This window comes from Microcaecilia unicolor, chromosome 2, assembly GCF_901765095.1.
Source record: "Microcaecilia unicolor chromosome 2, aMicUni1.1, whole genome shotgun sequence".
Taxonomy (NCBI): Eukaryota; Metazoa; Chordata; class Amphibia; order Gymnophiona; family Siphonopidae; genus Microcaecilia; species Microcaecilia unicolor.
The window spans coordinates 8591236-8599262 of NC_044032.1; the positions used below are offsets into that span (position 1 = coordinate 8591236).

The 8027-nt window shown below is 42.2% G+C and overlaps 1 protein-coding gene across 1 annotated transcript in view; it reads right to left on the reverse strand.

Annotated features, from left to right (window-relative positions):
- LOC115461775 (CD5 antigen-like) overlaps nt 1-1484 on the reverse strand; it is a 73653-nt gene extending 72169 nt beyond the window's left edge. The window contains exon 1 of the mRNA XM_030191820.1: nt 1380-1484. The gene's annotated coding sequence lies outside the window, so the exon portion shown is untranslated. The remainder of the gene's footprint in view (nt 1-1379) is intronic.
- Nucleotides 1485-8027: the final 6543 nt, after the last annotated feature.

The window sequence follows — 8027 nt, forward strand, 5'->3', positions numbered from 1 at the left end:
GTGGAATTAGAAAAGGTACAGAGAAGGGGGATGAAAATGATAAAGGGGATGGGATGACTTCCCTATGAGGAAAGGCTGAAGCGGCTAGGGATCTTCAGCTTGGAGGAAAGATGGCTGAGGGGAGATATGATAGAGGTCTATAAAATAATGAGTGGAGTGGAATAGGTAGACATGAATCTTTTGTTTACTGTTTCCAAAAATACTAGGACTAGGGGGCATGCGATGAAGCTACAAAGTAGCAAATTTAAAATGAATCGGAGACATTTTTTCTTCACTCAACGTGTAATTAAACTCTGGAATTCGTTGCCAGAGAATCTGGTAAAGGCAGTTAGCTTAGCGGGGTTTAAAAAAAGGTTTGACCGGCTTCCTAAAGGAAAAGTCCATAGACCATTATTAAAATGACTTGGGGAAAATCCACTGCTTATATTTGGGATAAGCAGCATAAAATGTATTGAACTTTTGTGGGATCTTGCCAGGCATTTGTGACCTGGATTGGCCACTGTTGGAAACAGGATGCTGGGATTGATGGACCTTTGGTCTGTCCCAGTGTGGCAATACTTATGTACTTATAAGCACATTTGATTTGGTGCAAAGAGCAGCTGCAAACTACATGAGCCAGTCAAAATTTCTCCCTACCCTAACACTATTTATTTTTTCCTTATTACCTCTCTGATCCTGTCTGGAAATCTTCAAATCAATCTCTCTTCCTCTGAAATTATTATTAAATTGTTAGATGTGTAATTACAGTGAGTCCTATATATCTCGGCTTGTGTCCCGTTTTTCAGAAGCTCTTCTGTATATCCACAGAGCTTAGCAGGGCACTTGTGAGTTAAAGAGAAAACAGCCAGAAACAGGGATGGGAAGCAAAACCGTTTTCAGTTTCTTAAACTTTTCCATCCACAATGTTTTGTTTTATTTAATCTCAAGCAAATGCTTTGGGACCATTTTACAGCATCCTGTCATCTCCTGAACGCAAGTTTTTAGAGAATCAGAGGAGAAACTGCAGAAGCCGTCCTGAACCAGAGACTTACTAGTATTGGCAGGAGATTCAGTGTTAGGCACAAAATGATCTTTCCTTTTCATCACATTAATTTCCTATACATACTTGATAAGTGATATTATTAATTGGTGCTGCAGAAAAACACTCTCTGTGATCCATTCAATTAATGATCCACTCCAAGAAGCAATAAAAACAGACATTTATCATACCCAAAATGTAAAAAAAAACAAAAACCTATGGTAACAATAGACCCCTTAAAAATCTGAGTTATCTCATTGTGAGGCTGCAAAGTCCAATGCAATCACACTCTGGTTTTCACACACTTTATGGTCTAAAATTAGAGTTTTCAAACACCAGGAACAAAGGGAAAATGTCTTACCTTTAATGAGGGTCCTCCAGTAACTGCTACTAGATGGGTTCTGTGATGCTGTCGCTTGAGGAGTGGAAGCACATCCCAAAGCTGAACTTTTTTAGAAGCTTCATATCTTGGACAGCTCCCAAGTATTCAGCTGTCTGCCTGCCAGCAGTTGCTCAAATTTGCACTTTGCTACTTTGCAAAGTTTAGAGCTCAGATTGTAACTCTTTGGGGGAGGGGAGAGGGGCTTGTGAGAGTCCACTGCGATGCAGTTTATTTTATTTAGATTTGCTCACACCTTTTTCAGTAGTGGCTCAAGGTGAGTTACATTCAGCTACTCTGGATATTTTTCTGTCCCAGGAGGGCTCACAGTCTAAGTTTGTACCTGAGGCAATGGAGGGTTAAGTGACTTGCCCAAGATCACAAGGAGCAGAAGTGGGATTTGAACCGGCCACCTCTGGATTGCAAGACCAGTGATCTAACAACCACTAGGCCCCTCCTCCATTATAGCATCATTCCATGTAGAATCTCAAATAGTAGCAACAGAATTTCAAATAGTAGCAACATTCCATGTAGAATCTCAGATAATATCAACATTCCATATAGAATCTCAAATAGCAACATTCCATGTAAAATAGTAGCAACAGAATCTCCAATAATTTATTTGGATTTTGCTCATACCTTTTTCAGTAGTGGCTCAACGTGACTTACATTCAGATACTCTGGATATTTCTCTGTCCCAGGAGGGCTCACAATCTAAGTTTGTACCTAAGGCAATGGAGGGTTAAATGACTTGCCCAAGATCACAAGGAGCAGCAGTGGGATTTGAACCTGCCACTGCTGGATTGCAAGACCTGTACTCTAACTACTAGGCCACTCCTCCACTAGCAACATTCCATGTAGAATCTGAAATAGTAGCAAACTAGTATTTATTTATTTAGATTTTGCTCACACCTTTTTCAGTAGTAGCTCAAGGTGAGTTACATTCAGGTACTCTGGATATTTCTCTGTCCCAGGAGGGCTCACAATCTAAGTTTGTACATGATGTAATGGAGGGTTAAGTAGCTTGCCCAAAGATCACAAGGAGCAGCAGCAGGATTTGAACTAGCCATCTCTGGCCACTAGGCCACTCCTCCACCCCAAAGAATCTTGTTACTCTTTGGGGTTCTACATGGAATATTGCTACACTTTGAAATTCTGAATTGGAATCTTGTTATTGTTTAGAATTCTAGAATCTTTATTTATTTATTTAGATTTTGCTCACACCTTTTTCAGTAGTAGCTCAAGGTGAGTTACGTTCAGGTACTCTGGATATTTCTCTGTCCCAGGAGGGCTCACAATCTAAGTTTGTACATGATGTAATGGAGGGTTAAGTGACTTGCCCAAGATCACAAGGAGCAGTGGTGGGATTTGAACTGGCCAGCTCTGGATTGCAAGATCCGTGCTCTAACTGCTAGGCTACTCCTCCACCTTAATTGTAGTTAGGTAATTTCACTTTCTCTAGTAATAAACAGCCTGAATGGAATGGAGATTGCCAGTATTAAGGATGTAATCAGCCTCCTGTCAGTGCTGGGCAAAATAGTGGAAAATATTATAAAGAATAACATTACTGAACACATAGATAAACATGGTTTAATGGGACAGAGTCAGCATGGATTCAGCCAAAGGAAGTCTTGCCTCACCAATTTGCTTCATTTCTTTGAGGATGTGAATAAACATATTGATAAAGGTGAGCCGGTTAACGTAGTGTATCTAGATTTTCAGAAAGCTTTGGACAAAGTCCTCATGAGAGAATCCTGAGAAAATTATAAAGCCATGGGATAGGAGGCAATGTTCTGTTGTGGATTGGGAACTGGTTAATAGAGGGTAGGGTTAAACCGCCATTTCTCTCAGTGGAAGAAGGTGAATAGTGAAGTATTCCAGGGATCTGGAATGGGAACAATATAATTAACATATTTATAAATGATCTGGAATAATGATGAGCGAGATAGTTAAATTTGCAGATAACGCAAAACTATTCGAAATTGTTAAAATAAATGCAAACTATGAAAAATTGCAGGAGGATCTTAGGAAATTGGAAGACTGGGCATCCAAGTGGCAAATGAAATTTAATGTGGACAAATGCATGATGCACATTGGGAAGAATAATCCAAATCATAGTTACTTCGTGCTTTGTTCCACTTTAGGAATCAACAACTAAGAAAAAGATTTAGATGTCATCATGGACAAGACGTTGAAGTCTTCTGCTCAAAGTTGGGCACCGTTTATAGATTACCGCTTAGAACCAGGATCCGTACTCAATTTTGGGCAGGAGGATTTACACCAACCGAAATCCCTAAACCTAAATTAGGTACCGATCCCCTGAATTCTATAACACTGTGCCCAAATCCTGGGAATGCCCCTTTCCTGCCCATGCTCCTCCCATGGTCTTGCCCCCTTTTCATATCTGTACAGAAAAATTTTCCCACACATCTTCATAGAATAGTGACTATAAAGATTCAGCCGTAAATTCCAATTATTGCCAATTAGCACCAAAGACTGATTCTTACCCAATAATCAATGCCAATCGTCTCATCAAACAATTACATTTCTGCCCAAATTTGCAAGTGCAGTTTTGAGGGCTCTGTTTAGAACTAGGGTGTTAATGGCTGGTATGCAAATGATAGTAACCGGCTCATCCCGGGTATGTCCCTGACTTCCCATGCCCCTTCCATGTCTACGCTCCTTAGAAGATTCATGCAGTAGATTTTGTGCATGCAACTACTAGAATACATAGTAACATAGTAGATGACGGCAGAAAAAGACCTGCATGGTCCATCCAGTCTGCCCAACAAGATAAACTCATATGTGTATACCTTACCTTGATTTGTACCTGCCTTTTTCAGGGCACAGACCGTACAAGTCTGCCCAGCAGTATTTCCCGCCTCCCAACCACCAGTTCCGCCTCCCACCTCTGGCTCTGGCACAGACCGTATAAGTCTGCCCTCCACTATCCTCGCCTCCCAACTACCAACCTCTCTTCCCCCACCTGCTCCGCCACCCAATTTCGGCTAAGCTTCTGAGGATCCATTCCTACTGCACAGGATTCCTTTATGCACATCCCACGCATTTTTGAATTCCATTACCGTTTTCATCTCCACCACCTCCCGCGGCAGGGCATTCCAAGCATCCACCACCCTCTCCGTGAAAAAATACTTCCTGACATCTATTTTGAGTCTGCCCCCCTTCAATCTCATTTCATGTCCTCTCGTTCTACCGCCTTCCCATCTCCGGAAAAGATTTTTTTGCGGATTAATACCTTTCAAGTATTTGAACGTCTGTATCATATCACCCCTGTTGCTCCTTTCCTCCAGGGTATACATGTTCAGGCCAGCAAGTCTCTGCTCATACATCTTGGAACGCAAATCCCATACCATTCTCGTAGCTTTTCTTTGCACTGCTTCCGTTTTTTAAACATCCTTCGCAAGGTACGGCCTCCAAAACTGAACACAATACTCCAGGTGGGGCCTCACCAACGACTTGTACAGGGGCATCAACACTTCCTTTCTTCTGCTGATCACACCTTTCTCTATACAGCCTAGCAACCTTCTCGCTATGGCCACCGCCTTGTCACACTGTTTCGTCGCCTTCAGATCCTCGGATACTATCACCCCAAGATCCCTCTCCCCCTCAGTACCTATCAGACTCTCACCGCCTAACACATAAGTCTCTTGTGGGTTTCTACTCCCTAAATGCATCACTTTGCATTTCTTCGCATTGAATTTTAATTGCCAAACCTTAGACCATTCTTCTAGCTTCCTCAGATCCCTTTTCATGCTTTCCACTCCCTCCCGGGTGTCCACTCTGTTGCAAATCTTAGTATCATCTGCAAATAGGCAAACTTTACCTTCTAACCCTTCGGCAATGTCACTCACAAATATATTGAACAGAATCGGCCCCAGCACCGATCCCTGAGGCACTCCACTACTCACCTTTCCCTCCTCCGAGCGAACTCCATTTACCACCACCCTCTGTCGTCTGACCGTCAACCAGTTCCTAATCCATTTCACCACTTCGGGACCTATCTTCAGCCCATCTAGTTTATTTAAGAGCCTCCTGTGGGGAACCGTGTCAAAAGCTTTGCTAAAATCTAAGTAGATTACGTCTATAGCACGTCGATGATTCAGTTCTCCAGTTACCCAATCAAAGAATTCAATGAGATTCGTTTGGCACGATTTCCCTCTGGTAAAACAATGTTGTCTCGGATCTTGTAACTAATACCTCCCCTCTTCCCCCATTCTCTATCTCTGTTAATGGCTGTCTCCTCGGCTCGTAACCTTGGAGTCATCTTTGATTCCTCTCTCTTCTTCTCTGTGCATATTCAACAGATTGCCAAAACCTGTCGTTTCTTTATCTACAACATTAGCAAAATCCGCCCCTTTCTTTCTGAATACGCTATCAGAACCCTTGTCCAAACGCTTGTCACCTCTCGTTTGGATTATTGCAATTTACTTCTCACTGGTCTTCCTCTCAGCCATCTCTCTCCTCTCTAATCTGTCCAAAATTCTGCAGCATGACTTATTTTCCGCCAAAATCGTTATACCCACACTAGCCCACTCCTCAAGTCACTTCACTGGCTCCCTGTCCGATTCCGCATACAGTTCAAACTTCTCTTACTGACCTTTAAATGCATCCATTCTGCAGCCCCCCATTACCTCTCCTCTCTCATCTCTCATTACATTCCTCCCCGTGAACTCCACTCACTGGACAAATCTCTCTTGTCGTCCCCCTTCTCCTTCATTGCTAACTCCAGACTTTGTTCCTTTTCCCTTGCGGCACCTTATGCCTGGAATAGACTTCCTGAGCCTATACGTCTAGCTCCATCTCTACCTGTTTTCAAATCTATGCTGAAAACCCACCTTTTCACCACTGCTTTTGGCTCCTAGCCACTACTCAATTGCCCTCCCCATGTTCCTTTCTCACCCAGTACTTCCCTCGCCCTTAATTGTCTTGTCTGTCTGTATTATTTTTAGATTGTAAGCTCTATTGAGCAGGGACTGTCTCTCTATGTCAAGTGTTCAGCGCTGCGTGCGTCTGGTAGTGCTATACAAATGTTAATAATAATACCGAATCATGGCCCGTTATTGCTTGTTAAGGACATTGTTCAGATGCACTGGACAGATGAACTGTACAACAGTTTTACAAAAATAGCAAAGAAAGAGAGAGAGAAACTCACTTCAACTGCTATATAACACACTCCCCAGAAAACATATATAAGCACAATTCACCAAATAGGGAAATGGAAATGTGACTTGATATACCACCTTTCTGAGGTTTTTGCAACTACATTCAAAGCGGTTTACATATATTCAGGTACTTATTTTGTACCAATCAAATGTTCAGTCTAGATGATACATTTTTATTTTATTTATTTATTAATTTGTTGCATTTGTATCCCACATTTTCCCACCTATTTGCAGGCTCAATGTGGCTTACATAGTACTGTGAGGCGATCGCCTTTCCGGTATGACAAATACAGAGTGATATTATCTATATATATAAAACTCACCCTCAACGTTCTATTTGCACTGACGTCACTGAAGCCGGGTTCGTAAGTTCGAAGCTCTGAAGCCACACAAAATCACAGTCTGTGGGCCCCGCCCTCGCGTCAAACCTTATGACGTTGAGGGCGGAGCACATTCTCAGCTCTAACGTTGTACTGCACTGTACCTCTGCTCCGCCCTCGCGTCAAAACACGATGACGTCGAGGGCGGAGCACACGGGGGCGTGCCAAAAGGGCCAGGGTCACACATTTGCACGGAGGCTGCAGGGGGGCCGGCGACACGGAGACAAAAAGGGACAGAGGGGAGCCTTGCTAGCGCCTGTTTCATTGCGATTTGAAATGGGCCTTCCTCACTAGTGGTTTAATAAGGTGCATGTGTGACAGACCCATAAGGGAATAGAAAGGAGGAAGCGCTAAGTTGTGTCCAGTTCAAGTATTAGTATTGTTGTGTTGCAGGATTCAGGCATTTAAGTTGGATCGTTAGGGTATGCCTTTTTGAACAAGATAGTCTTTAGTGATTTCTGGAAGTTTGGTAGGTCATACGTTGTTTTGCGGCGTTTGGTAGTGTGTTCCAAAGCTGCGTGCTTATATAGGAGAAGCTGGATGCATAGGTTGATTTGTATTTGAGTCCTACATATCAATATTCGCACAACACAAGCACCCACGTAATATGAGGGGACAAAAAAAGCCTCAGAACCACACCTCCGCTAAGCAACATCAGCAGTAAGGATTTAAAGGTAAGAATCTCACAGGTATAACCTGGACAAGATTTTTGCCTTGCAAACTGGGAGTCTGTTCTCAACCAGCTCTCTCTCTCATGCAAAAAAGGCTGGAAGATTTTCAGCCATATGCTGCTGAGTAGTAATGCTGTTTATACTTTTATACTGATGAAATCTTGATAGAATCACAGTTTCACTTTGCTTTCTATAGTGGACTGTTGCTAGTTAGTTCTTTGTAGTAAGTAATGGTTTGCTAAGGCAAGTGTAGAGATTGAGAGCTCTATGTATATAGCCTGTTTGTGTTATGTTAGCTCTCTATTTATTAAATAAGATAACAACTGCTATGGCGATTTATTATCATTATTAAAGGAAGATTTAACTTTTAAAATATATATATACATTTTTTTAAAG